Genomic DNA, 26,143 nt, shown 5'->3' on the forward strand with positions numbered 1-26,143 from the left:
GGGGACACAAAAGAGGGATACAGAGAGAAGGGGGGACACAAAAGAGAGAGAGAGAGGGACACAAAAGAGAGAGAGAGAGGGGAACACAGAAAAGAGAGGGACACAGAAAAGAGAGAGAGGGGGGACACAGAAAAGAGAGAGAGGGGGGACACAAAAGAGAGAGAGAGGGGGGACACAGAAAAGAGAGAGAGGGACACAAAAGAGAGAGGGACACAGAAGAGAGAGGGAGGGACACAGAAGAGAGAGAGGGGGGGACAAAGAAGAGAGAGAGAGGGGACACCAAAGAGAGAGGGGGACACAGAAAAGAGAGGGGGACACAAAAGAGAGAGAGGGGGACACAAAAGAGAGAGAGAGGGGGACACAAAAGAGAGAGAAAGGGGGACACACAAAAGAGAGAGAAAGGGGGACACAAAAGAGAGAGAAAGGGGGACACAAAAGAGAGAGAGAGGGACACAAAAGAGAGAGAGAGAGAGGGACACACAAAAGAAAGAGAGAGGGGGACACAGAAAAGAGAGAGGGGGACACAGAAAAGAGAGAGAGGGGCACAGAAAAGAGAGAGAGAGGGGCACAGAAAAGAGAGAGAGGGGGCACAGAAAAGAGAGAGAGGGGGCACAGAAAAGAGAGAGAGGGGCACAGAAAAGAGTGAGAGAGGGGGCACAGAAAAGAGAGAGAGGGGGGCACAGAAAAGAGAGGGGGGCACAGAAAAGAGGGGGGCACAGAAAAGAGGGGGGCACAGAAAAGAGGGGGGCACAGAAAAGAGAGGGGGGCACAGAAAAGAGAGGGGGGCACAGAAAAGAGAGAGGGGGCACAGAAAAGAGAGAGGGGGCACAGAAAAGAGAGAGGGGGCACAGAAAAGAGAGAGGGGGCACAGAAAAGAGAGAGGGGGCACAGAAAAGAGAGAGGGGGGCACAGAAAAGAGAGAGGGGGCACAGAAAAGAGAGAGGGGGCACAGAAAAGAGAGAGGGGGCACAGAAAAGAGAGAGCGAGAGGGACACAGAAAAAAGAGAGAGAGGGGACACGAGAGGGGGGGACGGGCGAGAGAGAGAGGGGACACGAGGGAGGGGGATACGAGAGAGGGGGACACGAGAGAGAGGGAGACGGGGATAGAGGACGGAAAATTGGAAGAGTGATAGTGAAAAAATGAGAGTAGTAGAGAGGGAAAATTAGATCGAAAAAATAGGGAGTGAGATAGGAGAGTGAAAAAATAGTGATTGCAAGAGGGAGATTGGGCGAGAGGGAGTGGCCGGGGCCGCCTCCCTGGAAAGCGGCGGCGGCGTGACTGCCACACCGGAGCCCAGGTAATGGAACCGAGCCCGGAGCAGCCTGCCAGGGGGAGGCGAGTGTAAACTCTCCCGCTTGCAGCTTCTTCACCTAGTGCAGGAAACTGTTACCGTGCAAATTAGATTAGGGAAATCATTAGCTTTTTATGTGCTTGAGTTATGTATTTCAGTCGGTGAAATTATGCAATAATTTTCTTTAACATAATGTACTGATAATGGTTTTTAAGTGCGGATTTGTTTATTTTCAATTGTGAACGTATTTGGCACATGATGTAATTTGTACAGTTGCTTTGCAAGGTCGCACAGTTGGATATTCAGGCATTGGTGTCTTGATTAAACCCAGGCGCCCTGTCCATCTCCAGAGAAAGGGGTCTGTGGTCCATTTGATGGCAACTTTAAGGGAAATATCAGGAGTGAGATTTTAGATTTTTTTAAAAACTGCAAATGTAAATAAATATATGCAGTTCCTAGAGAATGCTGGAAATACCCATAAGTTTCATCAGCAGAGGGGTTAATGTTTTGGGTGTAAAGCCTTTCTCAGTTCTGAGGGGGAGGATCCAACCCACTAAAATGGTTCTGATGAAAGTTCATCAATATTAAACCTACCTTCCCCCTGAGTTGTTTCCTAGATTTCTCTCTCAAGTGTTGTTCTTTTTCCCTATACATGTGTGAAAGCACTGACTGACTGTAGGTTTCCAGAATATCCTATTACGGTTTGCATTGTTTGTGTTTGTACACAGCTGACTCTTGCTGCTGCGAATCATTGGGTGATTCTGGGGTCAGGTACACAAAGCAAAATGGTAGGATTGTGACAGATGAGTTCTAGATCAGAATGCGGGATAGCTGGGATGTGTGGTACACGTTCTATACTGTTTCCAGCCTCAGTCCGATGAATGATCGTGTGGCCTCAGCTCCTTATGTGTGATCAATGCTATCCCATGAACTATTTACATTACAGTCAGTGTATTACCTGTGTGATCCTTGTGCTGAATGCTGTTTCCTTTTTTTCACCTCTAGGACCTGTGTTTGAATCTAATCCCTGAGTGACGGTGCAAACTCTTGAGCGCCCTAAGGTTTGTAGTATCTGCACCTTGCAGTTGAAAACTGGAGACAGCTAATACGTTAATATGATTTGGCTCCCGTTAGTTAACTTGTGAGTCAATGCCCCTAGAAAATACAGGGAGCACACGGAGCTAGTGTTCTGCTCCACTGCCAGTGGATTTGATATGAACTTGAAGCAGCCAGTAAGTGCCGGCCTCCCCCCTGCATCAAACCCTACCCTTGGCACCACAGGAATTGCTAAGTGAAAAAAGACCAAGGCCTATTTAGTTTGCCGTCTATCATCATGGTAGACATATAGAATGATGATGTATTTGTTGACTGATCATAGTGATAAACCTCCATCAATTAGTCCATGACAGATTCAGACTTGAGGTAAGGTCAAAGAGCTTTGGGAGTCATAGATTTCAAGTCACCTGTTCCTCCTAAACCAGTTGCACTTACCACATTACCATGTGTCAAATTGCTCAGTGTAGTGTATCCCAACATGTTATTTTCTGACAAATCTGGATTTGAATGAATGAATATTATCTGTTTCCACCATCTCCCTAAGCTGTCTAAGGGTAATAGATTTACCACTTATTGCAGTTTAGTTTTGAGCTTCCCTTCGCCTTCCACCCCTTTGAGCACAGGCTGTCCTCTGGCTCAGCTGTTCAGGATAAGGTGAAGTAACTTATCACTATGTTGGTGAAAAGGAAATGGCCTTTTCTCTGTGATCTGGGGATTGTGGCCCCTGTTCTCCAGTGCTTATGCGATTAATAGAAAATAATTGGAGGACCATTTTTATTTAAATTCCTAGCAGGGACTGTGTCACAGATCACTTTGTATCAGCACATCTCTCTCCATAAGTACCCTGCAGCAATGTGAATAATACTTAAGGAGAAGTATTTCAGAAGACCTGATGGGCTCCAATAGTTTACCGCAGGGCTGTAATGGATCTGGCAGATTGGTTACCTGAATTCCCTCATCAGAACAGTGAGGTCAAGAGGCCCATCCACATTTTTGGGAGTCAAGGCTGGCCCACAATCCTGTACACCACCCTCACCTCAACCACCCCCAAAAATAGACAATTGGGAAAGTTTAGAGACTACAATAACTGTTTATGTCAGTATAAACTCTTCAATTAGAGGCATTTATTGTCACCACATTTCTCTACCTTTTTCTGTATCCTTTTTATATTCGATCTTTCCAAATACTTAAGCAGATTCATCTTTAATGATATTGTCTCTGTAGCCATACCTAATAAAGCATTCCATGTCTAAATCCTCAGAAAATGTCTTCTCAACTCCCCACTTCTGTTTTTAATGGTAAACTTGTTACAACCAGTGAAACAATCTTTTTCTTTATCCTCAGCTTTTTTATATATTTCTGGCAATCTGTATTGGAGGATAAGGGCTCATGGAGGTGTGGAGCTAAAGCTTTAGAGGATTGGTTAAAGGACAGGAAGCAAAGAGGGATAAACTGGGAATTTTCAAGTTGTAACCATTGGAGTGCCACAAGGATCAGTGCTGGAGCCTCAGCTATTTACAATGTATATTTAATCAATTTAGATGAAGAGACTGAGAGTAATGTATCCAAGTTTGCGGAGGTGGCAATGTAAGCTGTGAGGAGGATGCAGAGAGTGAGCAATGAGATGGCAGATTATTATGAGGAGAAGTGTGAGGTTATTCACTTTGTAAGAATTGATAAGCAGAATTTTTTTTGAACAGCGTGAAACTTGTAAATGTTGATGTGCGGAGAGACTTGTGTGAACTCCTATTAGTAACACTAAGCTGGTGTGGCAGGTGCATCAAGCAATTAAGAATGCAAACGGCATGTTGACCTTTATTGTCAAGGCACTTGAGTACAAGAACAAGGAAGTCTTGGCTACAATTGTACAGGGCTTTGGTGAGACCACACCTGGAGTGCTATGCGCAGTTTTGGTCTCCATATCTCAGGAAGGATATACTTGCATTGGAGTTCTTGAGGTGCAGTAGATAGTGTCCCAGCCTCTGAACCAGAAGCTCCAGGTTCAAGTCCCACTCTAGGACTTAATGGCCAAGGAAGATGTGTTCATAACGTGGCCAAACAGGTTGAGTACCGTTTAGAAGAAGGAGAGGTGATCTCATTGAAACATTTAAGATTCCGAAGGAGTTTGACAGGGTAGACACAGAGGTTGTTTCCCCTGGCTGGGGAGTCTAGAACACGGGCAAGAGAAGTCGCAGGATAAGGGATCGATCATTTAGGACTGAGATGAGGAGGAATTTCTTCACTCAAAGTTATGAATCTTTGGAATTCTCTGCCCCAAAGAATTGTAGATGCTCCATCATTGAATACATTTCACTCATAGGGTGGTGAACCTATGGAATTCTCTACCACAGAAGGCTGTGGAGGCCAAATCACTGAATATATCTAAGAAGGAGATAGATTTCTAGACTCTAAAGGTGTCAAGGGGTATGAGGAGAGCGCAGGAGTATGGCATTGAGATAGAGGATCAGCCATTATCATATTGAATGGCGGAGCAGGCTCAACAGGCCGAATAACCTACTCTTATTTTCTATGTTTCAGGCTGAGAGAGATTTTTCGGGGTCTCAGTGAATCAAAGGATATGAGGAGTGGGCAGGAAAGTGGAGTTATGGCTGTATGGTCTACTCCAGCTCCTATTTCTTATGTTCTTAACCTTTGCCATTCCAATCCTCTCATTTCCTAATACTGTTCTCGTGAATCTTCAATGCCCCTTTTTAATATCGAATATGCCCCATAATGGAATTCGCAGAACTATGCACAATGCTCCCAACAGTGATCTTGGCCATACTTGTACAAATACAGCATCGATTCCTTGCCGTAGGCATCTCTGCTGGTGTTTTGCATCTTCCACCAGCTTCTCACAGACCTTGTTTCCAGTAAGGAAATGAGAAACTCCTTTATAATAGGAAAACTCGCATCATGAAAAGGCCATCTGCCTCGCACAAGCCTGCTTCTTTCATTGACAGTGAACAACCTGCCCTAATGTAGGTTTTACCCCACCCACACCTTTAACTCCTGGGGGAAGTTTTGCCAGAGGCATTCATAGAATGGTTACAGCACAGGAGGAGGCCATTCACCCCATCGTGTCTGAAACATCTTTCTGCAAGGGCAACTCGGTTAGCCCCACTCTCCTGCCTTTTCCCTGTAGCCTTGCAAATTTGCTTATCAAATTCCTTTTTGAAAGCCATGAGAATCTGCCTCTGGGTAGTGCATTCCAGATCGCAATTGCCTGATGCATTAAAAAGTTTATTCTCATCATAGTTGGTTCTTTTGCCATCCACCTTCAATCTTTGCCCTCTGGTTCTTGATCCTTCCACCAACTTGAATAGTTTCTCCCTATCTACTCTGACTAGACCCCTCGTAATTTTGAATACCTCTATCAAAACTCCTTTCAACCTTCTGCAAGGAAACCAGCCCCAACTTCTCCAATTTATCAACGTAACTGTAGTCCCTCATCTCTGGAACCATCCTTGTAAATCTTTTCTGTGTGCTCTCAAAAGCTTCCACAATCGTCCTTAAGTGTGCCCAGTATTGGTCACAATATTCTAGCTGAGGCTGGACCAGTATTTCATCCACATTCATCTTAACTTCCTTACCTTTGTAGTTTATGCCTTTATTTATGAAGCCCACCATACTGAATGCTTTTTTAAATCACTTTCCCAGACTGCCTTGCCACTTTTAACCATTTCTGTGCACACCCCAGTCTCTGCTCCTGCACCCATTTTAAGATTTTACCATTTTGTGTCTCCTCGTTCTTCCTATCACTTCACACTTCTTTGCATTAAATTACATCTGCCACGCACCCACCCATTCACCAGCTTGTCTATATTCTCTTGAAATCCATCCCAATCCTCCCCCTACATCTGCAAATTTTGAAATTGTCCCTTGCCTATCCAGGTCATTAATATAGCGCAAGAAAAGCAGTGGGCCTTGTACCGACCCCTAGGGAATCCTGCCTTTCTCCAGTCTGGAAAACCACTGTTTGCCACCACTACTGTCATTCCTGTCACTCAACCAACTTCCATAAGGCAACTTTCCTGTTTATTCCATGGGCTTCTACTTCTGCTGGCAACTCTATCACGTGGCATTTTATCAAACACCTTTTGAAAGTCCATGTACACCACACCGAACTCTCATTACCCTCTTCAATACCCCTGTGTTACCTCCCTCAAAAAACTCAATCAACATACAATGTGCTGGCTTTCCTTAATCCAAATTTGCCCAAGTGACTGTTAATTTTATCCCGGATTATCAGTTCTAAAAGCTTTCCCACCACCGAGGTTAAACTGACTGGCCTTGTAGTTGCAACCGTTTTTTGAACAAGGGATAGCATTTGCAATTCTCCAGTCCTTTGGCACCACCCCTGTATCTAAGGAGAATTGGAAGATTATGATAAGTGCCTCCCTAATTCCCACCCATAATTCCCTCAGCATTCTCGGATGCATCTCATCCAGTCCAGTCCTGGTGACTTATCAAATTTAAGTGCGGTCAGCCTGTCTAATACCTCCTCTTTAACAATTTTTAGCCCATCCTGTATCACATCTACCTCTTGCCATGACTTTGGTAGCATCTTCTTCCTTGGAAAAAACAGGTGGAAGATATTCATGTAATACCTCAGCCTGGTGTAAATCCCCATTTTGGTCCCTAATTGGCTCAAACACATCTCTTATTATTTATATGCTTATAGAAGACTTTTGGATTTCCCTTTGTTAATTGCTAGTCTCTTCTCATACTCTTTGCTTTTCTAAATTTATTTTTTAATTTCCACTCTGATTTCCACTCTGATTTTTCTGTTTTGTCTGGTTCTCTCTTTTTCTGCTTCATCTTTCTCTCTATCTCTCTCATCATCCGGGGTGCTCTGGCTTTGTTTGCCCTACCTTTTCCCCTTCATGGGAATGTACCTCGATTGTACCCGAACCATCCTAAATGCAACCCATACGTATGAACATATGAATTAGGAGCAGGAGTAGGCCATTCGGCCCCTCGAGCCTGCTCTGTCATTCAATAAAATCACAGCTGATCTGATTGTGGCCTCAACTCTCTTTTCCTGTCTACCCCCTGCTCTAACCTTTGACTCCCTTGTCAATAAAGAATTTATCTAACTCGTCATTAAAAAATATTCAATGACCCAGTCTCCACTGCTCTCTGGGGAAGAAAACTCCACAAGCTAATGACCCTCTGGGAGAAAATTTTTTTTCTTGTCTTAATCTTAAATGGGAGACCCTGTATTTTTAAACTGTCCCCTAGTTCTAGTCTCTCCCACAAGGGGAAGCATCCTTTCAGCATCCACCCTGTCAAGTCCCCTCAGGATTTTGTCTCATTCAATAAGATCACCACGCAATCTTCTGACTTCCAATGGGTATGGACCCAGCCTGTCCAACCTTTCCTTGTAAGATGATAACCCCACCCCCCCACCCCCCAGGTATCAATCAAGTGAACCTTCTCTGAACTGCTTCTGACGCATTTATATCCTTTCCTAAATAAGGAAACCAAAACTACATAGTACTCTCAATGTAGCCTCACCAATTCCTGTGTAACTGTAGTAAAATATCCCTACTTTTATATTCAATTCCCCTTGCAATAAACAATAACATTCTATTCGCTTTCCTAATTATTTGCTGTACCTGCATAATAACCTTTTGCGATTCATGATCTAGACACCCAGATCCCTCTGTACCTCATATTCTGCAATCTCTCTCCATTTAAATAATATGCTAATTTCCTATTCTTCCTGCTAAAGTTGACAAGTTCACATTTTCCCACAATATGCTCATTTAACCTATCTCTGTCCCTTTGCAGACTCTTTATGTCCTCTTCAAAACTTACTTTCTTATCTTTGTGTCGTCAGCAAATTGAGTAACCATACATTCAGTCCCTTCATCCAAACCATTGATATAAATTGTAAATAATTGAGGTCCCAGCACTGATCCCTGTGGCACTCAACTCATCAAATCTTGCCAACCTGAAAAAGACCCATTTATCCCTACTCTCATTCATGGGCTGTGGGTGTCACTGGCTAGGCCAGCATTTATTGCCCATCCCTAATTGCCCTCGAGAAGGTGGTGAGCCGCCTTGAACTGCTGCAGCCCATGTGGTGTAGGTATACCCATAGTGCTGTTAGGGAGGGAGTTCCATTATTTTGACCCAGTGACAGTAAAGGAATGGTGATATATTTCCAAGTCAGTGGCTTGGAGGGAACTTCAAGGTGGTGGTGTTCACATGTCTGCTGCCCTTGTACTTCTAGGTGGCAGTAGTCGTGGGTTTGGAAGTTGCTGTATAAGGAGCCTTGGTGAGTTCCTGCAGTGCAACTTGTAGATGGTACACACTGCTGTCACTGTGCGTCGGTGGTGGAAGAAGTGAATGTTTGCGATGGGGTGCTAATCAAGCAGGCTGCTTTGTCCTGGATGGTGTCAAACTTCATAGAAACTAGGAACAGAAGTAGGCTATTCGGCCCTTCAAGCCATTCATTATGATCATGGCTGATCATCCAACTCAATAGCCTGCTCCTGCTTTCTCCCCATACCCTTTGATTCCTTTCGCCTCAAGAGCTATATCTAACTCCTTGAAAACATACAATGGTTTGGTCTCAACTACTTTCTGTGGTAACAAATTCCACAGGCTCACCACTCTCTGGGTGAAGAAATTTCCCCTCATTTCATGTGTTGTTGGAGCTACACTCATCCAGGCAAGTGGTGTGTATTCCATCACACCCCTGACTTGTGCCTTGTAACTGGTGGACAGGCTTTGGGGAGTCAGGAGGTGAGTTATTCGCCTCAGGATTCCTAGCATTTATATGGCTAGTCCAGTTCATTCTCTGGTCAATGGTAACCCCCAGGGTGTTGATAGTAGGGGATTCAGTGACAGTAATGCCATTGAATATCAAAGGGCGATGGTTCAATTCTCTGTTGTTGGAGATGGTCATTACCTAGCACTTGTGCGGCACAAATGTTGCTTACCACTTGTCAGCCCAAGCCTGGATATTGTCTAGGTCTTGCTGCATTTGGGCATGGACTGCTTAAGTATCTGAGGAGTCACGAATGGTGCTGAACATTGTGCAATCATTAGCAAACATCCCCACTTCTGACCTTATGATGGAAGGAAGGTCATTAACGAAATAGCTGAAGATGTTTGGGCCTAGGATACTACCTTGAGGAAGTCCTGCAGTGATGTTAGTTAATCAATCCTCTATCCATGCTAATGTGTTACCCCCTACACCATGAGCTTTTATTTTCCATAGTAACTTTTGATGTGGCACCTTGTCAAATGCCTTCTGGAAATCTAAGTACAGCACATCCGCAGGTTCCCCTTTCTCTGCTTTGCTTGTTACTTCCTCAGAGTTCCAATAAATCAGTCGAACATGATTTCCCTTTCATAAAGCCATGCTGACTGCTTGATTGCTTTGAGATTTTCTAAGTGCCCCACTATAACCTCCTTTAATAATAGATTCCAGGAATTACCCTGTGACAGATGTTACGCGAACTGGCCTGGAGTTTCATGCTTTCTGTCTGCTTCCTTTGAATAAAGGAATCACATTCGTTATTTTCCAATCTGATGGGACCTTTCCAGAGTCTAGGGAATTTTGGGAAATTAAAACCAATGCATCCACGATCTCAGCAGTTATTTCTTTTGAGACTCAACCTGGGGATTTGTCAGCTTTTAGTTTTAATAATTTTCTCAGTACCCTTTCCCTGGTGATTGTAATTATTTTAAGTTCCTTCCTCCTTTTCACCCCAGATTCACAGTTATTTCTTGCATGTTATTTGTATCCTCTACAGTGAAGAAAGATGCAAAATATCTGTTCAATTCATCTGCCAATTTCTTATTTTCCATTATTTGTGCCTGTAGCTCACCAACCTTATTTACAAAAATAGCTGGGAAGGCAAGTGGTGAGGATGACACAGAGCCTACAGAGGCATTGTAGACAGGTTAAGTGAATGGACAAAAAAGTGGCAGAATATAATGTGGGAAAATGTGAGGTTATGCACTTTGGCAGGAAGAATAGAGGAGCTGAATATTATTTAAGTGGAGGAAGGCTGCAGCACACAGGGATTTGGGGGTCCTTTGCATGAATCCCAGAAGCTAGCATACAAGTTTAACAGGTAATAGGGAAGGCAATTGGAATGTTGGCCTTTATTTCAAAGGGAATGGAGCATAAAAATAGGGAAGTCTTGCTTAAACTATACAAGGCACTAGTTAGACCTCACCTAGAATACTGTGAACAATTTTGGTCCCCTTATCTGAGGAAAGATAAACTGGCATTGGAGGCAGTCCAGAGAAGGTTCACTGGGTTGATTCTGGGTATGGATGGATTTTCTTATGAGGAGAGGTTGAGCCTGTACTCATTGGAGTTTAGAAGAATGAGAGGCGACATTATTGAAACATATAAAATTCTTAGAGGGCTTGACAGGGTAGATGCTGAGAGGTTGTTTTCCCTTGTCTGAGAGTCTAGTACCAGGGGGCATAATCTCAGAGTAAGGGGGTGCCCATTTAAAACAGATGAGGAATTTCTTCTGAGGATAGTTAATCTGTAGAATTCTTTACTGCAGAGGCTGGGTTGGTAAGTATATTCAAGGCCGAGATAGACAGATTTTTAATAAGGGGATCAAGGGTTATAGGGATAAAGGCAGGAAAGTGGGGTTGAGGATTATCAGATCAGCCACGATCTCATTGAGTGGCAGAGCAGACTTAATGGGCTGAATGGCCTACCCCTCCTACATCTTTTGGTCTTATACCATGCTTCATAAAATATGTAAATGCACTGTAAAGCTGAATTAGATCTTATTGCATTTTCTCTTTGTCTGATCCCAACTGAAACCTCATTACTAGAAGTGTGCAATCATCTGCAAACATTCCCAGTGTTCAGCACCATTCGCAACTCCTCAGATACTGAAACAGTCCAGGCCCATGTGCAGCAAGACCTGGTCAATATTTGGGCTTGGTCTGATGTGTAGCAAGTAACATTCAGACCACACAAGTGCCAGGCAATGATCTTCTCTAATAAGAGAGAATCAAACCATCGCCCGTTGACATTCAATGGCATTACTATCGCTGAATCCTTCACTATCAACATCCTGGAGATTATCATTGGCCAGAAAATGAACTGGACCAGCCATATAAATGCTGTGGCTACAACAGCAGTTCTGAGGCTAGGAATCCTGTGGTGTGTAACTCACTTCCTGACTCCCTAAAGCCTGTCCACCATCTACAAGGCACAAGTCAGAGTGTGATCGACAACTCCCCACTTGCCTGGATGAACGCAGTTCCAACAACATTCAAGAATCGGACACCATCCAGGACAAAGTAGCCTGCTTGATTGGCACAACATCCATCATCTTAAACATTTACTACCTTCACCACTGATGCACAGTAAGAGCAGTGTGTACCATCTACAAGATGCACTGCAGCAACTCACCAAGGCTCCTTAGGCAGCACCTTCCAAACCCGTGACCACTGCCACCTAGAAGGACGGGCAGCAGATAGATGGGAACACCACCACCTGGAAGTTCCCCTCCAAGCCACTCACCACCCTGACCTGTGGCTGGGTTAAAATCCTGGAACTCCCTCCCTAACAGCCCTGTGGATGCACCTACACCACGGGCTGCAGTGGTTCAAGAAGGTGGCTCACCATTGCCATTTCAAGGACATTTGGTGGTGGGCAACAAATGCTGGCCTAGCCAGCGATGCCTACATCCCATGAAATAATTTAAAAACTTAGCACTATCTGTCTCTCCCCATCTTTTGTGCAAATTGTTTATCCTTTCTTATGCTACATCCTGGTTCACATCCCCCTACAGAGTTGTTTAATTCTTCGCCAACAAACTGCCCCTCAGGGACATTGGTCTCAACTCTGAGGTGCAACCCATCCGGTTTGCTCAAGGCCCCTCTCCTCCAGAATCTGTCCCAATGCCCCAGGAATCTATAGCCCTCCTCTCTGTACCAGTTCTCCACCATTCATCAGCTTTATCCTGCCGTATTTCATTCAAGATGATATTCATCAATGCTCCTGTTTCGCTTCTGATCCCTGTCCAGTAATGCCATGTATTAATCTGAATATCGAGCAAACTCCGGGCAGTAGCAAATAGTGGTGTGCATCCTGTGCTTTACATGTTGCTGTGAATTTCCTCCCTCTTGGTTATCTACTTTGAATAGTAAATACACACACACACTTGGGGGTTGGGGGGGTGGGTAACCTGAAGTTAGCTGCATTTATTTATCCTTGAACCTTTATAAAACACTAGTTACGCCCCAGCTGAAGTGTTCGCTTCTGGACACCACACTTTAGAAAGGATGTCAAAGTGTTGGGGTGTAGATGAGATTTACTAGAATAGTACCAGAAATGAGAACCTTGAATTATTTAGAGAGACTGGAAAAGCTGGGATTGTTCTTACAGCTGAGGTGGTGAAGGGATTTAATAGAGATGCTCAAAATAATGAGAGGTTTTGATAGAGTAAATGAGGAGAGACATTTTGCATCAGCAGAAGGATTGATATCTGGAGGACTTGAATTTAAGATGATTGGTTAAAAAGAAGCTGGGGGAAAAGAGGTTGGAAGCAGATTAATAAATAAGAACAGGATTAGGATATTTGATCCCTTCACCATTTAACAAAATCATGGATGATCTGATTGTGGCCTTAACTACAATTTCCTGCCTGCCCTCCATAACTCTTCATTGCCTGTCGATCAAAAATCTGTCCAACTCAGCATTTAATATATTCAATGGCCCAGGCTCCACTGCTTTCTGGGGAAGAGAATTCCAAAGTCTAATGACCCTCAGAGAAAAGATTTCTCCTCATCTCCAGCTTAAATGGGATTTGCCTCATTTTTTTTTTTAAAACTCTGCTTCTCATTCTAGACTCCCAAACAAGGGGCACCATTCTGTCAGGTCCCTTCAGAATCATAACATGTCTTAATAAGATCACCCCTCATTCTTCTGAACTCCGTTGAGTAAAGGCCCAGCTTGTTCAACCTTTCTTTATAAGATAAGCCCTTCATCCTAGGAATCAGTCAAGTGAACCTTCTCTGAACTGCTTCCAATGCAATTATACCCTTCCTTAAGTAAGGAGACAGAAACTGTACGCACTACACCAGATGTGGTCTCACTAACGGCCTGCATAGTCGTAGCAACACTTCCCTACTTTTATAGTCCATTTGTCTTGCAAGGCCAAGATTCCAATTGCCTTCCCAAACACTTGCTGTACTTGCATGCTAGATTTTTATGATTCATGTACCAGGACACCCAGATCCCTCTGTACCACCGAGTTCTGTGGTGTGTCTGTATTTAAATAATATGCTGCTTTTCTTTTGCTGCTAAAGTCAATTTCACATTTTTTCCACATTGTGCTCCATCTGCCAAAATTTTGCCCACTCACTTAACCGTCTGTATTCCTTTGTAGACTCTTTGTATCCTCCTCATAACTTGCTTTCCTACCTATCTTTGCATCATCAGCAAATGCATGTTTGTGAAACATAGGAAAAGGAAACGAGCAGCTAACGTAAGCGTTAGTCTTTTAGTGGGTGAGACTGGGGAATTATTAATGGGAAACGAGGAAATGGTGGAAGCTTTCTCTCTCGCTCTTCAATTTCTTCCTTTTTTAGTCATTCTTTGCTAGTTTCTAAAATTTATTCAATCTTCTAACCTACCGTTCACATTCATTGTGTGTCTGTTTTCTTTCAATTTAATACTACCCTTAACTTCCTTAGTTAACCACAGATGGTGCATCCTTCTTAGTCTTTCTTTCTCAATGGGATATATGTTTGATGTTATGAAATATCTCCTTAAATGTCTGCCACTCCTCTACTGTCTTACCTTTTAACCTATTTTCCCATTCCACTTTAGTCAATTCTGTCTTCATACCCTTGTAATTTCTTTTATTTAAGCTTAAGACATTAGTCTTAGACCCAAGTTTGTCACCCTCCAACTGAATGTGAGATTCTATCATATTATATGAGCACTGTTGCCTAGAGGCGACTTTACTATGAGGTCAACACTTAATCCTGTGTCATTAAACATTTCCCGATCTGAAATAGTCTGCCCCCTGGTTGGCTTGAGAACTTATTGCTCTAAGAAATTGTTTCGAATACACACTATGAACTCATCTTTCAGGCTACCTTTACCAGTTTGATTCGGCCAATCTACATGAAGATGAAAATCGCCCATTATTGTTGCGGTACCTTTCTTACCAGCTCCATTATTTCTTCATGTGTACTCTGTCCTACAGTGTAGCTGCTGTTAGAGAGCCTACAAACTACTCCAAGTGACTTCTTTCCTTTGCTATTTCTTATCTCCACGGAAACTGATTCTACATGTTGCTGTTCTGAACCAAAGTCATCTGCCATCACTGAACTATTCTCATCATTTAATAACACAGCTACCGCACCACCTTTTCCTTCCTGCCCTTCTGAAATATCAAATATCTGTGAATGTTCAGGTCCCAGCCTTGGTCACCTTACAACCACATTTTTGTAATGGCTATTCGATCATGCTTATTTATTTGCGCCATCACTACATCTGTTTTGTTACAAATCACAGAATCTCAATGTAGAAGAGGCCCTTCAGCCCATCGAGTCTGCACCGACACGTGAGAAACAACTGACCTATCTACTTAATCCCATTTACCAGCACTTGGCCCATAGCCTTGAATGTTATGACATGCCAAGTGCTCATCCAGGTACTTTTTAAAGAATGTGAGGCAACCCGCCTCCACCACCCTCCCAGGCAGTGCATTCCAGACCGTCACCACCCACTGGGGGTAAAAGTTTTTCCTCACATCCCCCCCCCCCCCCCCAAACCTCCTGCCCCTCACCTTGAACTTGTGTCCCCTCATGACTGACCCTTCAACTAAGGGGAACAGCTGCTCCCTATCCACCCTGTCCATGCCCCTCATAATCTTGTACACCTCGATCAGGTCGCCCCTCAGTCTTCTCTGCTCCAACCAAAACAACCCAAGTCTATCCAACCTCTCTTCATAACCTAAATGTTTCATCCCAGGCAACATCCTGGTGAATCTCCTCTGCCACCCCCCCACCCCTGCCAGTGCAATCACATCCTTCCTATAATGTGGCGACCAGAATTGCACACAGTACTCCAGCTGTGGCCTCACCAAGGTTCCATACAACTCCAGCATGACCTCCCTACTTTTGTAATCTATGCCTCGGTTGATAAAGGCAAGTATCCCATATGCCTTTTTGACCACCCCACTAACATGCCCCTCTGCCTTCAGAGATCTATGGACACACACCAATGTCCCTTTGTTCCTCAGAACTTCTAGTGTCATGCCGTTCATTGAATACTTCCTTGTCAAATTACTCCTTCCAAAGTGTATCACCTCTCACTTTTCAGGGTTAAATTCCATCTGTCACTTATTTGCCCATTTGACCATCCCGTCTATATCTTCCTGTAGCCCAAGTCAGCCTCACTGTTAACCACCCGGCCAATCTTTGTGTCATCCACAAACTTACTAATCCTACCCCCCGCATAGTCATCTGTCGTTTATATAAATGACGAATAATAGGGGACCCAGCACAGATCCCTGTGGTACATGCATTTAGATACAGAGCCTTTAATTCTGTCTTTTTACTGTTCTTCCGCACTCTGACCTTATCTACTGTTGCACTCTTAAGTCTGACCCTTCCTGACACACTCTGGTTATCATTACCTACGTCGCTAGCCTGTACTCTTGCCTTGTCCTTTCTCTTTAGCTTTCCAAATCTCCCCCACCCCTCCATTATTTAGATTAAAGTTGATGGTGGGCTGCCTTATTCAATAATAACTTTCAAAGGAGTATTAGATATGTGCTTTGAAGGGCTGTGGGGAAGGAGCAGGGGTGTGGGAATAATGTATGGCTCTTTAGAAGAGCTGGCAGAAAGGCTTCCTTCTGTGCCTTCTGATTTTCTGAAATCCTAAATCTCAGCTGCAAGATCTTAGCATCAGCAACCTTGAGGTATACATGCACACTGATGTGTTACTGGATGAGCAGCCTTGGGGTCGTGAGTTCAAATCCCACCATAGCAAGTTACTGAATTGAATTTAAATCAAGGCCTTCGAAGAATGGAACCTTGAACCTTTGGCAGGTCTGGCTTGTATGTGACTCCAGTCCCTACCAAGCTGCTCAGGAATGAGCAATTAACTTCAGAGCATCATGTGCAGGGACTTTTAGCCATATAAGAAGCCCCATCAACAGGTACAGTTTGATTAATGCAGCTGAAAATCCTTAATCCATGTCAATACTATACCTGTGAGTAACCAGATTTTAAATTACTGAAGGTGACTTTCTAAAACAGTTAAATTAGGGCACAGTCATCAGTTAAGTTTTGCTTTTTGCTTTTATTTTAAATTAAAACATAATTGTACTCGAAGCTTTCAAAACATGCCCTTCACCCAGAAGAACCAGCTGGACATGTGGAACCCGCTTGAGAGTTCACAAATAAGTGTGATTGGCAGAAACTCAATTGTAATTAATTCATCCTGGGGCATGGCAGATTTATAGGTGGCCCCTCTGGATTATGCTGAATGTGTTCTCCCTCTATTACTGCTCTCCCTCTCGCACACCCTCTTATCTGCCTCCTCTTGGAGAGACAGAATGGAGCATCCCATGTAACCTGGGGAGGGGGAAAGAGAGCATCCAACAATAACAACCTGTATTTGTATAACATCCTTAACATAATAGAACATCCCAACATGTTTCACAGTAATCTGCGGAGAATTGGACACCGAGCCACAAAAGGGGACATTAGGTTAGATGATCAAAAGCTTGGTCAAAGAAGTCGGTTTTAAGGAGCATATTAAAGGAGGAAAGTGTGGTGGAGAGGCATAGGGAAGTAATTCCTGAGCTTAGGGTCTAGGCAATTAAAGGCACAGTCATTATAAAGGTGGAGCAATTAAAAGCAGCACTTTTAATTGTTCAAGGGCACTGAGATGAACGCTAGTGTATCAGAGGGTTCTCGGACTGGAGGAGATTGCAGAGATGGGGAGGTGCACAAATGATAAAAATGAGAATTTGAAAATTGGGCTATTGCTTGACCAGGAGCCAATGAAAGTCAGCAAGCAGGTGTGATAGAATGTGACCTGGCGCAAGTCAGAAACAATCAGCAGAGTTTTGGATGACCTCAAGTTTGTGGAGGATGTGATGTGGGAGACCAGCCAGGACTGCATTGTCCAGTCTGGAGGTAATAAGGGCACAAATGAGGGTTTCAGCAGCAAATGAGCTGAGGCAGGGGTGGAGTGGGAAAATGTAACAGAAGTGGAAATAGGCGGTTTTCATAATGGCATATATATATGGCTGGAAGCTCATCTCGCGATAAAAGCTAGCTGGGTCTAAGGGTTGCGAAGAGCAAAGAAGGCGCAGCGTGCTTGTACCTCTGGAATGTGCAGATAAGGAACCAGAGGGACCTTTGCCAGTCTAACTGATGTATAGTAAAAGCAAAATACTGCGGATGCTGGACATCTGAAACACAAACAAAAATAGCTGGAAAAACTCAGCTGGTCTGACAGCATCTGCAGAGAGGAATAACGTTAACGTTTCTAGTCCGTATGACTCTTCTTCTCACTGAGTTTTTCCAGCTATTTTTGTTTTTGTGACTGATGTATGGGCTGTGTCTGCAGTTGGCAAAACCCTAGCCCTGTTCTGTCGACTGGATTTCAGTTACACTGGTGGCTGTGTGAAGCCTTCATTCTAGGTCCACCTGAGCGACAAGAAACAAAAGCAGTCCAGACTTAATCCAGATTTGGATTTTCTCTGGAGAGAGTATTTTGAACTGTTTAACAGTTAAGGTTTCTGTTACTTGTGGCGAGAGCAGTTTGATGTGCTGAGGTTATCACCCAAAAAAAAATCACTTAAAATTGAAATGTATTGATGGAAGTGTGGTCACTGCCCGTTTCCCTATAACATATTGGTACCAAGTGACCGCTTTGTTATAGGTGTATGGGTCATGTACTGGGCAATGAAGTTTTCTGCCAGTGACTGATGCCACAGAGAGAAATGTGTCATGATGCATTTGCGGGAACTTACAGGTGTAATTGTGTGCATTGTTTAATGTAGCAAGATCTGAGAGAGCATGAGACGTAGGAGCTGAAGAATTCCATTTGGACCATGTAGTCTGCTCTGCCATTCAGTGAAATCATGGTTGATCTGATAATCCTCAGCTCCACTTTCCTGCCTTTTCCCCATAACTCTTGATTCCCTTACTGATTAAAACTCTGTCTATCTCAGCCTTGGTATACTAAATAACCCAGCTTCTACAGCCCCCTGTGATAAAGAAATCCACAGATTGACTACTCTCTGAGAAAAGAAATTCCTCCTCATCTGTATTATAAATGGGTGACCCCTTACTCTGAGACTATGCTCGCTGGTCCTAGACTCACCCACAAGGGGAAACAACCTCTCAGCATCTACCCTGTCAAGCCTCCTAACAATCTTTTATGTTTCAATAAGGTCGCCTCTCATTCTTCTAAATTCCAATGAGTACAGGCCCAACCTACTCAACTTCTCATCATAAAAAACCCCTCCATATTTGGGATCAACCTAGAACCTTCTCTGGACTTCCTCCAATGCCAGTATATCTTTCCTTTGATAAGGGGACCAAAATGTTCACAGTATTCTAGGTGTGGTCTGACTAGTGCCTTGTATAGTTTAAGCAAGACTTCCCTATCTTTATACTCCATTCCCTTTGAAATAAAGGCTAGCATTCCATTTGCCTTCCCTATTACCTGCTGAACTTGTATGTTAGCTTTTTGTGATCCATGCACGAGGAGCCCCAAATCCCTCTGTGCTGCAGCAAAGCATTTACACTGGCTGAGAATTCTGCTCTTCACACTGCTGGATGGATTCTGTATCTATATTACGGCTGTTTAAACCTCTTCTATTCCCATTATGTATCCTCATATAGCCCAGCTACTCCACCTTCCACCCTTTCTACCTTTCCAAATGTGTTATATCCTGTAATATTTAGTTGCATATCCTGTAATATTTAGTTGCTAATCCTGTTCTGTAAGCTTTAGTTAAGTCATCCCTACTATATATGGATCCTCTCTGCAAATAATTGCTGCAGTTCATGTATTTAGTTTTGATTACTACATACATTGCTGTCTTGCAATAGTGATCTGCGTATGGGCAGGTCCTCTCATTTCTCCATGTCTTTAGTTGCTTGTAAGAGCCTTCCATTTCCAAGTTCAATGAGCATTATGACTAGGGGAAAGAATGTGGTGGTTTCCTGCTGCCTTCCTTGAGTGCTTAAAGGAAACATGTGTCCTTTCCCCGGAGGATGCTCTGCCTATAAGCAGCCATTATCCCTTGTGTCACCATCATCGAAAATTCACTGGTTCCACCTTTGGCCATGGTTCATCACCCTGAGCATGGGACCTTTACCTGGCCCAGGGGTGACTGGCAAAAGGGAAAGGACCCAACCTTTGTGCTCTGACTTTATCTGATCTTTGACCAGTTTACCATTTTACTCTTGATTCTTTGTTTTTGTTTTTTAAAATTTCTACCATTTCCTCTTTTTTCTCTCTCTCTCTTTCCACCCCCCCCCCCCCCCCTCCTCACCCACACCCTTGTTATTAGTGTAAAGTCCTCGTCAGCCTTAGCAACTAGGAATTTGGTCCCAGCCTAGTTCAGGTACAGCCATCCCAATGCTGCATCTTTTTTTAATATTCATGCATTGGGTGTGGGTGTTGCTGGCTAGGCCAACATTCATTGCCCATCGCTATTTGCCCTTGAGAACTGAGTGGCTTGCTAGGCCATTTCAGAGGGCATTTAAGAGTCAACCACATTGTTGTAGGTCTGGAGTCACACGTAGGCCAGAACAGGTAAGGACGGAGATTTCCTTACCTGAAGGTTTTTACGACAATCAACGATGGTTTCATGGTCATCCTTAGATTTCCAGATTATTTTCCAGATCCGCCCTAAAGACTTCCAGGTTTTTTTTAACTTCAAATTCCACCATCTGCTGTGGTGGGTTTCTAACCTGAGTCCCCAGAATATTACCCTGGATATCTGGACTACTAGTCCAGTGATGATACCATTATGTCATCACCTTGTGCCAGTGTATCATGAAATGGAACTCATCCTTCCCATCAGTTCTTTAGTTATATACTGACTGTCCTAATCTGTTTATTCCTGTGCCAATTTGCACATGACTTGGGCAATAATCCTGGTAATGACCCATGAGGTCATGCTTTTCAGCCCCAGATACTCCCTTAATGGTACCTGTTCCCTAGCCTGTGTCCTAGGCCCAGCCATCTTTGGCTGTTTCATCAATAGCCTTCCCTTTAAGGCCGAAAGTGGGGATGTTTCCTGATGATTGCAGAGAGTTCAGTACTTTTTTCAACTCCGCAGGCACTGAAGTCCCTTTGCCCATATTCGGCAAGTTCTGGGCTACATTCAGGCTTGGGCTGATAAGTGGTAAGTAACATTCACTCTACACAAGTGTCAGGCAATGACCCCTTCAACAAGAGAGAATCTAACAATCTTCTCTTGACATTCAACAGCATAACTATCGGTGAATCCCCCTCTATCAACATCCTGGGGGGTTATCATGCCCAGGAATTTAACTGGACCAGCCACATAAATACTGTGGCTACAAGTTCCAATAATAGTTAAACTGGACACCATCCAGGATAAAGCAGCCATCTTGATTGAAACCCCATCGGCCACCTTCAACATTCACTCCCTCCACTACCAGTACACAATGGCAGCAGTGTGTACCATCTACAAGATGCACTGTAGCAACTCACCAAGCCTCCTTAGGCAGCATCTTCCAAAGCCCTGACCTCTACCACCTAGGACAAGGGGAGCAGGTGCATGGGAACACCACCACCTGCAAGGACCCGTCCAAGTCACCCACCATTCTGACTTGGAAATATACGTATCTCTCTGTTGTCTTGCTATCTCTCTGCCCCCCCACACACACACTTTAAACCAGCTTATATTTCAACTCTTTCTTGGACTCGAACTCAAGTTCTGTCGAAGGGTCATGAGGACTCGAAACGTCAACTCTTTTCTTCTCCGCCGATGCTGCCAGACCTGCTGAGTTTTTCCAGGTAATTCTGTTTTTGTTTTGGATTTCCAGCATCCGCCGTTTTTTTTGTTTTTATCTGTGTTTAATTGACTGCCACTGCTCTTCAAGAAATCCCTACCTCCTTGAAGAAGTTCTGTTCCTCTCTGCGACAAGATTTCCGTATCTCTGTTGTCTTGCTATCTCTCCACCCCCCACACACACACCTTAAACCAGCTTATATTTCAACTCTTTCTTGGACTCAAACTCAAGTTCTGTCGAAGGGTCATGAGGACTCGAAACGTCAACTCTTTTCTTCTCCGCCGATGCTGCCAGACCTGCTGAGTTTTTCCAGGTAATTCTGTTTTTGTTTTGGAAATATATTGTTGTTCCTGAGTCAAAGTCCTGGAACTCCTCCCTGACAGAACTGTGGGTGTACGTACACCACAGGGTCTGCAGCCCATTACCACCTTCTCCAGGGCAGTTAGGAATGGGCAACAAATATTGGCTTTGCCAGTAACATCCATGTCCCATGAATGAATTTTTTTTTTTAAATAGTTGGTTTGGGCATGGGTCACAACTGGATCCTCCCACTCCCTATCCGGATTCTTTTCCAGACATTTCAAAATGCCCCTTACTCTAGCACCATGTCGGCAACCCGCCTTCACAACTCTCAATCCTGACTGCAGAGAATACTATCCATCCCCCTAATTATAGCATTCCCTATAATTGTAACCTTTCTCCTCCTCCCCTTGGACTTCCAACTTCTCCATGGTCTCTTGGTTGGCATTCTGCATGTCTTCCTGAAATGTTTCTCCTTATCCTCATGGGCATTGAGTACTTTCCACTTGTTGGACAGGAGCAGAGTCTGCTGATTCACTATCTCTCTTACCCAACTGTCAGTCGCACTCTCCCCTCTGGTGTGTGACTGTACTCTGAAGTAATTCCTCCTCCTCCCTTGTGTGTCAGAGTGTCTGTAGCTTGAACTGCAACTCAATAGGTGGATTTAGCTAGCTTTTCAATAAATTAGTAGCTGTACAGTGAATTACTAATTAATTATTTTGCCATTTCAGTTAAAGTCTTAAAATTATGCTCATTTTCCTTTGACTTACTTGTGAAATTGTACCAAGAAGCAGTTCAGAGAAGGTTCACTCAATTAATGAAGGCTTGTCTTATGAAGAAAGGTTGGACAGATTGGACCTTTACCCATTAAAGTTCAGAAGATTGAGAGGTGATCTTATTGATACATATAAGGTGCTGAGGGGATTTGATGGGGTGGATACCGGAAGGATGTTCCCTCTTGTGTGGAGACTAGAACTAGGGGACACAGTTTAAGAATAAGAGGTCTACTCCTTAAGCTGGTGAAAAGGTGAATTTTTTTCTCTCGTTAGTCTGTGGAATTCTCTTCCCCAGAGAGCAGTGGAGGCTGGGTTATTGAACTTATTCAAGGCTGAGTTAGACAGAATTTTGGTCAACAAGAGAGTCCAGGGTTATGGGGGGTAGACAGGAAAATGGAGTGGAGGCCATAATCAGTTCAGCCATGACCTTATTGAATGGCAGAGCAGGCTCGAAAGACTGAAGGGCCTACTCTCCTAAATCCTATGTTCCTAAGATTGTTAGTAAGAATTTAATGCCATCACTTAATTGTGCGTACTAAACATGCAAAGGGATGTCCAAATGCTCACCTGTATACTTGTCTTAATAAGCAGTGTTAGAACCTGAAGAAATTATGATACTTATTTCCTAATTTCCTCTTTTCTTAACTCTGTGGTGCAGTAACAATCTAGGGTGATCAGACAGTCCCAACACCTAGTCTCTGATTTGTACCGAGTGAGTTGGTTTCACCCAATGCAGCAATGGGAACAGGGGTATGTCTAGCTCCCCCTGGGCCAAGGAGGAAAAGTTGGCCGGAGTTCCTGTTGTTACCCTGTGACTGCTGCTGAGAGAGGATTTCTGTCCATCTCAGAATGAGGACTTGGTTGGCAGAATAATGTTCATGGTCAAGATCTAGATTGACAGCTAAGTGAGCCAGGAAAAGAAAAGTCTGTGTAGCCCTGGCATGGAACCCTCCTTCGACACCACCTTCCAAACCTGTGACATCCACCACCTAGAAGGACAAGGACAGCAGATGCATGGGAACACCATCCCCTGCAAGTCACACACCATCCTGACTTGGAAATATATCGCTGTACCTTCACTGTCAATGGGTCAAAATCCTGGAACTCCCTCCCTAACAGCACTGAGAGTGGACCTACACCACATGGACTGCAGTGATTCCAGAAGGCAGCTGACTACCACCTTGAGGACAATTAGGTTTGGGCAATAAAAGTGCTGGCCTAGCCAGCAACACCCATGTCCCATCAAGAATAATAAAAAATGTACTTTTGGAAGCAGAAGGATGTACAGTTATTTTTCTCCAGTGAATAAGCTGGTCTCCAGGATGTGGTTAGGTTTCCGTCATTTCGATCTCTGGAAATGGTGAGGGGAAAAGGGATGGCAAGACCATCACCTGTTTTGAGTTGCGGGTTATATGTTAAATGACTTGTTTTTTTGAGAGTAGGCTGATGAGGCAATAATTGGCCGGGTTGGATTTGTCCTGCTTCTTGTGTACAGGACATACCTGGGCAATTTTCCACATTGCTGGGTAAATGCCAATGTTGTAACTGTATTGAAGCAGCTTGGCAAGGGGCGTGGCAAGTTCTGGAGCACAAGCCTTTAGTATTATTGCCAGAATATTGTCAGGGCCCATAGGCTTTGCAGTATCCAGTGCCTTTAGCTGTTTCTTGATATCACGTGGAGTGAATCGAATTGGTTGTCGACTGGCATCTGTGATGCAGGGGACCTCTGGAGGAGGCTGAGATGGATCATCCACTCGGCATTTCTGGTTGGAGATTGAATGCTAAAGATTAGATTCTTTCTTGTTGGAGATGGTCATTGCCTGGCACTTGTGTGTTGCGAATGTTACTTGCCACTTATCCACCCATGCCTGAATTTTGTCCAGGTCTTGCTGTATATGGACAGGGACTTCTTCAGTATCTGAGGAGTTATGAATGGTACTGAACATTGTGCAGTCATCAGGGAACATCCCCATTTCTGACCTTATGATGGAAGGAAGGTCATTCATGAAGCAGCTGAAGATGGTTGGGCTTAGGACACTACCCTGAGGAACTCCTGAAGTGAAGTCCCAGGACTGAGATGACTGACCCTCAACAGCCATAACTATCCTCCTTTGTGCTAGGTATAACTCCATCCAGTGGATAGTTTTCCCCCAATTCCCATTGACTCCAGTTTTGCTAGGGCTCCTCGATGTCACACTCTGTCAAATGCGGCCTAGATGTCAAGGGCAGTCACACTCACCTCACGTCGGGAGTTCAGCTCTTTTGTCCATGTTTGAACCAAGGCTGTAATGACGTCAAGAGCTAAGTGGTTCTGACAGAGCCCAAGCTGAGCGTCAGTGAGCAGGTTTTGCTTTGTAAGTGCCGCTTAATAGCACTGTCAATGACCCATTCCTACACTTTACTGATGATCGAGAGTAGACTGGTGGGGCAGTAATTGGCTGGGTTGTATTTGTCCTGCTTTTTATGGACAAAAAATACATTTTGGAAGCAAAGGGCAGTGCAGAGGGAGTTTTATTCCATGTGGTAGCCTTTTCTGTCAGAATGTGATAGATTTGCTGCATCTTTAATTCAACAAAAGTGTGTGAAACCGCTAAGCGTTAGTGCTTGTGGTTGGCAGGTTTTCTCTTGTTTCTGGAGACAGTTTGAGAGCTTATTGGAGATTGCAACAATCAGTTTCTGCGTTTATTCCACCATGCTGAATCATCAGCCCGTCCAAGGCGCGATTCATCGTTCCTTATCTCTTTGTAGGCTGTATGCATCCAGGTTTCCTCTCCCAGCTGCATGCTGGCCTCTCTCCTCTGCTTTGCTTTGTGTATTTTGCTTTTAACTTTCTATATGGTGAGTGGAGAGCTTATTTAGTGCCTCAGAATCACAGAATTTTAATGGCACAGAAGGAGACCATTCACCCCAATGTGTCTTCATTGGCTCTCCAAATGAGCATTATGACCTAGTGCCATTGCCCTTCCTTTTCTCTGTACCCCTGCACATTGTTTCTATTCAAATAATCATCTGATGCCCTCTTGAATGCCTTGATTGAACCTGCCTCCATCAGACTTCCAGCCAGTGCATTCCAGACCCGAACCACTTGTTGTGTGAAAAAGTTTTTGCTCACGTCGCAGTTGCTTCTTTTGCAAATCACTTTGAATCTGTGCCCTCTCATTCTTGATCCTTTTATAAGCAGGAACAACTTCTCACTATCTACTCTGTCCAGCTCGATTGTGATTTTGCAAATCTCTATCAAATCTCCTCTTAGCCCCCTTCTCTCCAAGGAGAACTGTCTCAACCTCTCCAATCTATCCTCATAGCTGAAGTTTCTCATCCCTGGAACCATTTTTGTAAACCTCTTCTGCACTCTCTCCAATGTGTTCACATCCTTCCTATAATGTAGTGCCCAGAACTGTACACAACATTCCAGCTGAGGTCTAACAAGTATCTTATATAAATTCAGCATAACCTCCCTGCTCTTGTACTCTATGCTCCTTTTAATAAAGCCCAGGATACTATATGCTTTATTAACTGCTCTCTCCACCTGTCCTGTCAACTTCAATGACCTATGCACATATACACCCAGGTCTTACTGCTCCCGCACCCTCTTCAAAATTTCACCCCTTATTTTATATTCTGTGCATGTTCTTCCTACCAAAATGCACCACCTCACACTTCTCCTCATTGAACTTCATCTGCCACCTA

The 26,143-nt window shown here is 43.9% G+C and overlaps 1 protein-coding gene across 5 annotated transcripts in view; it reads left to right on the top strand.

Moving 5' to 3' along the window:
• The first annotated feature begins 1,098 nt into the window (after positions 1–1,098).
• Positions 1,099–26,143, top strand: part of wu:fi75a02 — a 66,432-nt gene continuing 41,387 nt past the window's right edge. For 4 of the 5 annotated variants that reach the window (XM_041202286.1, XM_041202296.1, XM_041202289.1 and 1 more), the window contains exons 1-2: positions 1,099–1,298; positions 2,298–2,353. The gene's annotated coding sequence lies outside the window, so the exon portion shown is untranslated. Of the gene's footprint in view, positions 1,299–2,297; positions 2,354–20,677; positions 20,744–26,143 lie in introns of all 5 variants that reach the window. The other variant, XM_041202287.1, reaches the window with a different exon arrangement.

This window comes from Carcharodon carcharias, chromosome 13 (genome assembly GCF_017639515.1).
Source record: "Carcharodon carcharias isolate sCarCar2 chromosome 13, sCarCar2.pri, whole genome shotgun sequence".
Lineage (NCBI taxonomy): Eukaryota > Metazoa > Chordata > Chondrichthyes > Lamniformes > Lamnidae > Carcharodon > Carcharodon carcharias.